Genomic DNA, 9621 nt, shown 5'->3' on the forward strand with positions numbered 1-9621 from the left:
TCCCCCGAGGCCAAAGCACCCACACTCTGGTCGTTGATGCTGATCGTCAGCTGCAATGCCAGCTGCTTCCAAGCGGTACACTTACACGTGACTCCGCCATGTAGCCTGGGCTTCCTCAAAGCGTGGCAGCTGCCTTCTGAGGGCAAGCATCCCAAGAAAACCAGGCAGACCTCATAATGCCCTGTATGTCCCATCTTTGGAAATCCATAGCATCACTCTTGCCTCATGGGGTGAGTGTCAACGTTGTGTTGTACAAGAGAATTATGAGAGAATAGACGGTCATCTTTGGAGGACAACCTCTGCCACGGGGAGCAATGGTTCTGAGTGGTCAAGTCAAGAGGATGTGCCTTTGAACTGGCCCGGAGACCTTCAGTCCCGAGTAACCCCATTAGGGATGCATTCTCTAGGTCATGTTCCATCTACTAGAACTTTCCGGTAGCACATCTCACACATGTTTCACGGTTGCTTGAATTCAGCCATTTGATACCTGATGAGCTTTTTCAAATGACAGAGGACCAGAGTTAGATCTGGAAAACATACTTAACTTCAAAGTAAAGCAATTGGCTTGTGGTGTATAAAAGACTGGAGAGGGACGCTCTGAGGTGGCTCCGTTGGTTGGGCATCTGCCTTTGGCTCGATTCATGGTCCCAGATCTGGGATCAAATCCCACATCAGGGTCCCTGCTCAGTGGGAATCCTGCTTCTTCCTCTGCCTCTTTGTTCCCTCTGCTTGTGCTCTCTCTCTCTGACAAATAAATAAATAAGTAATATCTGAAAGAAAGAAAGAAAGAAAGAAAGAAAGAAAGAAAGAAAGAAGAAAGAAAGAAAGAAACGAATAAGATAGGAAAGAGAGAAAGAAAAAGAAAAAGAAGAAAAGGAAAGAAAAAAGACTGGAGAATGACGTGGAATAGATGTTGTATACTCGAGTTCTGGCAGAAAGATGGCTCCTGAAGCTAGAGGCTGGTGGGAGGGCATCTGGGCTGATATCCTCGCTTACTTTCCATCTGTTCTGCTTGTTAGCATCACCCGTGTCGAATGTGGGGGTGAACATTATCAGTGCCTCAAATCTGCATTCTGAATACCTTTCAGAAGCTCATAAGGAAGGGCAATGGGAGGAACCACACTACTGATGAGAGAGTACTTTTCCACTCCATAGATCTTTAATTTAACAGCACTACTTTTAAAATGATATTATTTTTCATTTACTTGAGAGAGAGGATGAATGGGAGGAGGGGCAGAAGGAGAAACAGACTCCCCGCTGAGTGAGGAGCCCTATGCAGGGCTGCATCCCAGGACCCTGGGACCCCTCCTCTAACTCCTGTTCTCTCTCTCTCTCTCTGTCATAAATAAATAAATCTTAAAAAATAAACTGGACCTTCTACAGGCACAAGTGACATTGTACTCTCCAGACAGTATTCTACGGAAAGAAATAGCAATTCTTTCAAGATGGTCGTGCCAGTTGTCTTAGTCTGTTCAGGCTGCTGTAACAAAAGACCACGGACGGGGTGGCTGAAAACAACGACTATTTCTTTCTCACAGTATTTGGAGGCTGAAATGTGCAAGATCAAGGGGCCAGCGTATTCAGTCTCTGTGAGGGCTCTCTTTGTGTTTTGCAGACAGCTGCCTTTTTGCTGGCTACCCTCACATGGTGGAGAAAGAACTCTAGTCTCTTGCTCTTCTTATTAGGACATCAGTCACATCAGTGGGCTCTATGCTTATCACTTTGGTGAGGGAGAAGAAGGCTACCTGAGGACAAAGCACAAGGTGACACCTGCAAACCACCCCCCCACTCCAGGGTGGGATATGTGTGACATTCTTCCAGGAAGCTCCCAACTGTCTTCTTCTTTTTTTTTTTTTTAAGATTTTTATTTATTTATTTAAGAGAGGGCGGAAGAGAACACAAGCAGGGGGGGGCAGGGGCATCTCCCTGCTGAGCAGGAAGCCTGATGCAGGTCTCGATCCCAGGACCCTGGGATTATGACCTGTGCTGAAGGTAGATGCTTCACCGACTGAGCCACCCAGGTGCCCCGAAGCTCCCAACTGCCTTAATTGTATTGCTTTACTAGAGGGAAAAGCAACCTTAACTTGACATGGCAAGGCCTCCAGGATCTTGTAGGTCCTCTTTAGCCTATGGACTTCTTTTGAAAACCTTCCTTTTTGCTTACCTCCCCCAACCCCATAGTATATAATCAATTGCTCCTCACAAGCCCACTGCCGCTCTTGCTGCCCACCGTGCTTTCATAAAACCACCATTTTGCACCAAGGATGTCTCAAGAATTCTTTCTTGGTCGTCCGCCCTGGACCTCACCCCACTGAACCTCACCTATATTCTAAAACCACATCATATGGCGCCCACATGTGGGACTTGGGGTTTTTTCATCTGGACTCTGAGCTTCGGGGAAACTTGGTGATTACTTTCTCTTCTCTTCCTTTACTCTGCTTTTAGGGGCTCTTCAAGGAGTCCGGTCTTCCTGCAACACTTTCATTGTGATAGGTCAGGCTGCCATCCTCTAGCCTGTGGTACTCTACGGGGAAGAGAAAGCCTGCCTATTGGCTGGAAATTAGTAACATGGCTGGGATGGTAATAAGACCCAGAAACTTGATGCCCTCTCTTTACTCCTGTCCTTCTACAAAGTCATTTGTCTTGGGCATGGGTCAGCCACCTATGTCACCAGGACGGCTGCCAATCTTAAGACTCCCATGTGAGGTTTCTTCCTGATTGATCTCACGGGATCCCCTTCACATCCCTGCTCTAGCCACTTGTGGCTGCAGGACCTCCGCTAGGAGCAGCCGAAACCAGTACCTGATGGAATTACAACCCAACCGGGGACCATTTCCTAGGGAAGTTGACTATAAAGACTACCTGTGTTGTAATGTCTGTTAGAACCATGATGGATTTCTATCTTGACTGTTTTCCATCAATGCCCTCTACTAACTACTTAAATTACAAAATTGGGGGTGCCTGTGTGGCTCAGTTGGTTAATAGTCTGCCTTCTGCTCAGGTCATGATCCTGGGGTCCTGGGATGGAGCCCTGCATCGGGGGGTTCGTCTTTGGTTCCCAAGGACTCTTCCTTGGGGTTGCTTTTTACCCCACTGGAAACAATTCAAATTGCAAAATTTAGGAAAGGACTGGTCTCCTGTAACACTGTATGGCCTCGGTGGGATCTATCAGTTAGATCTCTTCTGCAGGGAAGAGGGCAAATAGAAGTGCCCTAGGTCCATCCAGGCTTTCAGGGCTCTAACTCAGGACCCAGACCTAAGGGCCTCTTGCAGAGTGCGTTTGGCTAGTAAAACTCCCTGCTGACATATTGGATGATAATTGTCTAAACAGGCCTCCTCCGAGTAAACCCAGGTTGCTGCAGGAAACACAGGCCATCCCAGAGGAAGGGGACTCTTGACTCTCTCTCTCTCACTGCTTTTCCTAATCGATGTAGGGGCTTCTCCCTCACTCATTTCCTGGGTTAATGGCTATAACTGGAGCCATCTGTGGTTAGTCTCCCTCAGGACGGGCACTACAAGGAATATTCCCAAGCAGCTGCCGAAACTCCCTTGGTTTCAGGGAAATTCGGTCGTCTCCAGCCTGACATGGCCTGCCTAATTCCACTTGTTGGCAGGGAAACATGGCGTCCGCTCCTCTGTTGGAGCTCATGATCTCTAGAACCAGGAACCTTCTCTGCCTTCTGGCCGCACTTCACCTCTTCTGCCTCCTCTGCTCCCCCGTCCCGTTTCTGCACCACCTTGGGTGCGGCCTGCAGAACTGGCTTCTAGACCATCCTCGGTGCCTCAGGCACCATGGCTCCTTCTCCCCTCGCTCTCAGGGAGCGAAGAAGAGCACCCCGTGGACCCCACACCGCCCACTCCAGATTTCCCCACCAGTGTCTCAGGTAAAAATAGACCTTGGGTAGGATCCAGGTGGAGCATGTCAGTATTTAAACTGATGTAAGTTTATTGGTTTAAGATAGACATGTCTTTAAGGTTATCATCATTAAATGTGAAGCTTTGATTCTACCAAGATTTACTGAGGGTCAAGTAAGCTCCGTTATCTCTGTTGCAATTTGTTAGCAAAAAGATGATCTAAAATGATGGTTAATCTTGTCTGTCTCTACGTTTTCATGGGTAATTGTTAAGACAGCTTTCAAAGGGTGCCTGAGGGGCTCAGTCAGTTAAGCAGTTGCTTTGACTTGGGTCATGATCTTAGGGTCCTGGGATCAAGCCCCATTTCCGGCTCCCTGCTCAGAGGGGAATCAACTTCTCCCTCTCCTCCAAACCCTCCCTGCCTCTGCCCTTCTGCTCGTGGTCTCTCTCTCTCTCTCTCTCAAATAAATAAATAAATAAATAAATAAAATCTTTTTAAAAAATAGCTCTTAAAGTCTTTGCTAACCTGAAACTTTAAAGTTTTCCTTAGATGGTAAGTGGGATGAAATTCTTTGGACATGAAGGTCTTTTCCAAAGAGGATAAAAGGCTAAAGCATTGAGTACTGGACGTAGGTTTGTGCTTTCGACTACTTATTGCAGAACACTAAGGATATTTGAGTCTGTAGATCAGCATGCTTTGTGCTTAACTGAGTCACAGATTTGCCGTCTAAACACTTTGGTGTCACAGTTCACAGCTGGTTACTACTTCGTTTTCACTGGAGACCCAGGTTCCAGGAGTGCAAAATTCTGCTAAGTGTAATTAAGACTGATGGAAATAAGGGAAGCAACTCTGTGCAGGAAACTAAGAGACATGTTACGGAAGATGTGAGGAATGGGAATGCATTTTTGTTGAAGGTGGAAGAAGGTAATTTTGTCCTAAATAAGATGGTTGTTTGGAGAGAAATGGCTTGGGATAAAATCTGAATGCAGAAGAAAGCTGTAGAAGGTTTGTGAAGGGAAGTCTTTGGAAAGGAATTCTAGGTGTGCTCAGAAGGGACTGAGATTAAAATAAAGGGAATTTAAAAGTACAGTGGTGTAAGACTGAAATTCTCACTCTGTTCAACAGACAACGTTTTCTTGAATTGGAGCAGCCCCTGGCTGAGAGCTTATACTGAAGATGTAATAGGAAAACGTGTTTGTGACCCTGCGTGCTTTAGCGTAAATGTCAGAGCTCCATCAGTTGGGAACGCCGGGCTTGCTCAGGGTGGAACGCTGCCCTTCTCAAAACCCCCTCAGATAACAGCGGCCAGGAACGCCTGGTCCACTAAGGGCGGAACGCGGCCCCAAAGAAACCTGGTTGCTCTTGATAATAGCCCTCGGGGTGCATAGAAACATGTTTAAGAACAGGCTCCACTTGCTGAACATTACATGATCTAATCCTGTGACCTTCCCCGGGATGTACTACTAGTCACTAGGCTCAGGAGACTCCCCTTGATTGTCTTTGAATGTTTACTGCCAATAAATACACGAGCTTGCAGCTGTTCGGGGCGATCGCACGCTTTGCGGTGTCCCCGCACCCACCCCTGCACCCACGCTTTCCTTCAAAGCTAACCGTCTGTGCCTTGTCATTCTCCCGAATCACGCCGCGGCTCCGTGGGCAGTGTTGGGGCATTGAATCAGTGCCCTTCTCTTGATAAGAAAATGTGAACAAAGGTTTTTCTCTTTTGCCTGCCCAGAAAACCAGTTTCAATGCTATGTCCTTATCAGGACTTCGATTACTTAGCTAAAACTTCTCAGTGTTAAAGGAGCCACGTTTTGCTACCAGGTATCACGCTACATATTTGCCTTTGGAATCTCTTATTGTCACCTTGGTTGCAGAAAAATACATTTTGGATTTTGTAATGATATGTAATCCTCTTTAGGCGTGTGCTTAACAAATTTTTAGGAGATGTTTATAACAAATGTCCCAAGATTTAAATTGTAAATGAAGTCTCCTTGACTCATTAGGCTTTTTTATTTGGTCTTGTAAGTTCCTCCGGAAGTACTGTTAAACAAATGATAAGCTTTAGGTTACATTTCAGTAAATGCTGTAACTATTCTAGAGAGGATATGAAGTTCCTAACGTTTTAATGTGCTCTGGTGTAAGGCCATTACTTAATATTCTCATGATGGAAGTGTTACGTGTCACAGAAACAACCGGATGTCCTTGCCAGTCATAGTGTCACCTCTCATCAGATGTTTAACCCTGTCCGTTTTTGAGCTTTTGTCATTTATAGTTACTGTTCTTATTCTCTGGTAAAATAGTTCGTCTTCAAGGAGGTTCCTCTAAGGGACTTAGAACAAATACAGGTTTTTGATATCTTTAAAATCCTAAAACAGGTAAGAATTTTCTCACTAAGAACTCACTAAGGCTGCATTGAAACAAAACGAGAATAGTAATATGGAAGTAAGTGAATTGAGAGAAATGACAGGCTTTTGGTAAGTCTTGGTTGAAACAGTGCTGATTCTCTAATGTTTGCTCTTCCAGATTAAGGAAACTTTGTCTTAAGATATCCATGACTTACAGAAATGTGATAAAATATTCATTTGTGGGAAGCCTGGATGGCTCAGTCGATTGGGCATCTGCTTTCTGCTTGGGTCATGATCCCAGGGTCGTGGCAAGGAGCCCACACTGGGCTTCTTGCTCAGTGGGGAGCCTGCTTCTCCCTCTGCCTCTGCCCCTCCCTCCACTTATTCTGTCTCTGTCTCTCTCTCAAAAATAAATGAAATCTTTAAAAATATATATTCATTTGTAAACAAATTGAAGCACTTTTCTCTCTACCTGAACCCCCTGAAATGCAAAAGATCTCAGTAAGTATTCTTTCTCCCCTGACAACCATAGTCATTTGCATAAGTTCAGTAAGAATCTGTTCTCCTTGTAACAGGATGCCGTTGGAAACATTGGTCATTTTACCAAGGCTTTGACTGGAATGTCATATTTGAGAGAGACCTCAGATATGACCAAACAGCTTTCAGGAAGGTTGACCTTATGAAACCTGGAGCCATAAAGCCCCTTGGAAATGTTGGCCTGAGATCTTGCTTCAGAGCTCCCAGCAGCTGCGCCAGGTGAGTAGAGTGTGTCGCTTCCTGGCAGGTGCAGGAAGCTCGGGATATACTGGGGACTCCGTGAAGAAGAATCCACCCAAATCTACAAGTATTGCAGGCATGTCTGATGGCAAGTACCTGCCTTGGCTTCTGGCCTGGAGAGGCTACTAAGAGTTCAACCTAGAGATTCCTTATAAAAAGTTCCAGCAGGGGTGCCTGGGTGGCTCAGTTGGTTGGGTGACTGCCTTCAGCTCAGGTCATGATCCTAGATCGAGTCCCCCATCAAGCTCCATACTCAGCAGGGAGTCTGATTCTCCCTCTGACCCTCCCTCCTCTCATGTGCAGGCGCGCTCTCTCGCTCTCTCTCTCTCTCTCTCAAATAAATAAATAAATAAAATCTCAAGAAAAGAAGTTCCAGCAAAGCAGATTCTAAAAGAGCTATGTGATCAATTACTCTTCTTGCTGAGCTTATGTAAATAATTAGGCCACGTTTGTTAAAACTGAACTTGTTTTTCAAACAAACAATCCTGATTTGGCTGCCTCTGATTAAAAATGAGGGTGATTACAGGGAGAAATTATGTTTCAATAACACATTTTGCGGGGGCGCCTGGGTGGCACAGCGGTTGGGCGTCTGCGTTCAGCTCAGGGCGTGATCCCGGCGTTATGGGATCGAGCCCCACATCAGGCTTCTCCGCTAGGAGCCTGCTTCTTCCTCTCCCACTCCCCCTGCTTGTGTTCCCTCTCTCGCTGGCTGTCTCTATCTCTGTCAAATAAATAAATAAAATCTTTAAAAAAAAAATAACATATTTTGCGGATGTTAAATTCTAGCTCTGATTGTCTTTAAAAGAATGTTGTTTGCCTAAGCTAGACTTCTTGAGATAAACTTCAGAGAAATTGCCACAAGAGCTCATGTATAAACAATCTTTCTGCTTGTTATTCTGTGGGAATAATAACAGGACCCCATGGGCATATGATTATTTAGGATTGATCCCCCAACAATTATATAACTCAGCTAACAACTGACCAGTTCTGGGTCACTGGGATGACAAAATCATTCCCTAAAAGCCGGAGCGCACCCCACTCCACAGGGCTAACTGTGAACTTATGGAGAAAATGGATGACCCCACTTTCCTTATGATTGCCTTGGAGAATGTACGGGGGATGCCCTTACCTCTTGACAAGTTTTCTCCCACTTGCCAGTGATTCCTTGTAATTAGGACATATCTCTCAGTTGGGAGTCTGCTTGAAAATTCTCTCCCTCTGCCCTTCCCCCACCAAATAAATAAAAACACCTTAAAAACAAAACAAAACATGGTAGACCAGAAAGTAGAAACAGATAAATCCGCCATGACAGTTAGAGACTTCAACATTCCTCTCTCCACAATTGATAGAACTCCTGCCCAGAGAATCAGCAAGGATACAGAACTCAGAGGGGCCATCAACCAGCAGGATCTGCTCAACACTTATGGGCCAGTCTACCCAACAACTGCAATAGCTTCACTGTATCAATGTCAGTATCCAGGTTATGCTATTGTATATGCCTCTGCAAGATAGTACTTGGGGAAAACTAAGTCTCAAGCAGTCAGGTGACTTGCCAAGTGCTGAGTGTGCAGGGAGGGACACATTCCACGGGATGCTCAAGGCCCTTTTCATCGGGTCTGTGGCCCACTCTCCCTCGGGTACCCCCTGCCCCTGGTGCTCTAGATCCCTGGAATTGCAGGCATGGCTCCTCTCACGCCATGTTCTTTTCCTCCGGACTTTTGCCCTTGTCTTACCCTCTGGAATGAACTTCCCACCCTTCCTCAACTGGCAGCCTGTGACTTCCCCTGGAGACCAAAATTCAGATTAAAAAGAAAGTCTTCCCTGAGCTCACAGGGGGTCTCTCACCTCTATGTCCTGGGCTCCCCCAGCACCTGCTGCATCCCTGCCTCACTTACTGTCATGCAGCCCCTTAGACAGTGAGTCCTCAAGGGCAGGGATCGCCTGTTGGGTCTCCCACCCTTAGGGCCTAGTAAATAATGCGTTGTAGTGATGACATGAGCAATGATGACAATGAACACGTCCATTTAAGTTCTGATCAAGCCTTGGGAACAGCACACAAAATAGAACCATGGTCACAACCAATTTATAGTTGAGAGGATTGAGGCTCAGAGAGGTTGAGTAACTTGGTCAAGGTCACAGAGCTAGTAATGGCAGAGCTGGGATAGGAACCCAGGTCTTTCTCTTAGTCATTACTTACTCTCTCCAGTGTTTGGTAAACTGCCCTGAACTCTCATTTCACTCCCCGCCCCCCCAAAGTGAAAATCGCCACCAAGGCCAATCCACTGGGTGAGAATTCATTGAAGCCTGAGTGTCTGCGGGCCCAGGTGGAGACATCCCTGAGGCGGCTGCAGTGCCCCTGAGTGGACCTCTTCTACCTGCATGTACCAGACCACGACACCCCTGTGGAGGAGACGCTCTGTGCCTGCCACCAGCTGCACCAGGAGGTGAGGCTGCCCCGGAGCTCCTGGAGAGAGGAGGCAGCGGGGTAGTCCCAGAGCCAAGCCAGGGACAGACCACACCCCCAGGGGCCCCACCCCCGACTCCCTTTTCCAGTGTCCTGGGCCGAGGTGGGTTCTGACCCAGGCCTCTCCCCTGCAGGGCAAGTTCCTGGAGCTTGGCCTCTCCAACTATGCCTCCTGG

The sequence above is a fragment of the Ursus americanus genome, chromosome 33 (assembly GCF_024610735.1).
Source record: "Ursus americanus isolate L20-20 chromosome 33, mUrsAme1.1.p, whole genome shotgun sequence".
Taxonomy (NCBI): domain Eukaryota; kingdom Metazoa; phylum Chordata; class Mammalia; order Carnivora; family Ursidae; genus Ursus; species Ursus americanus.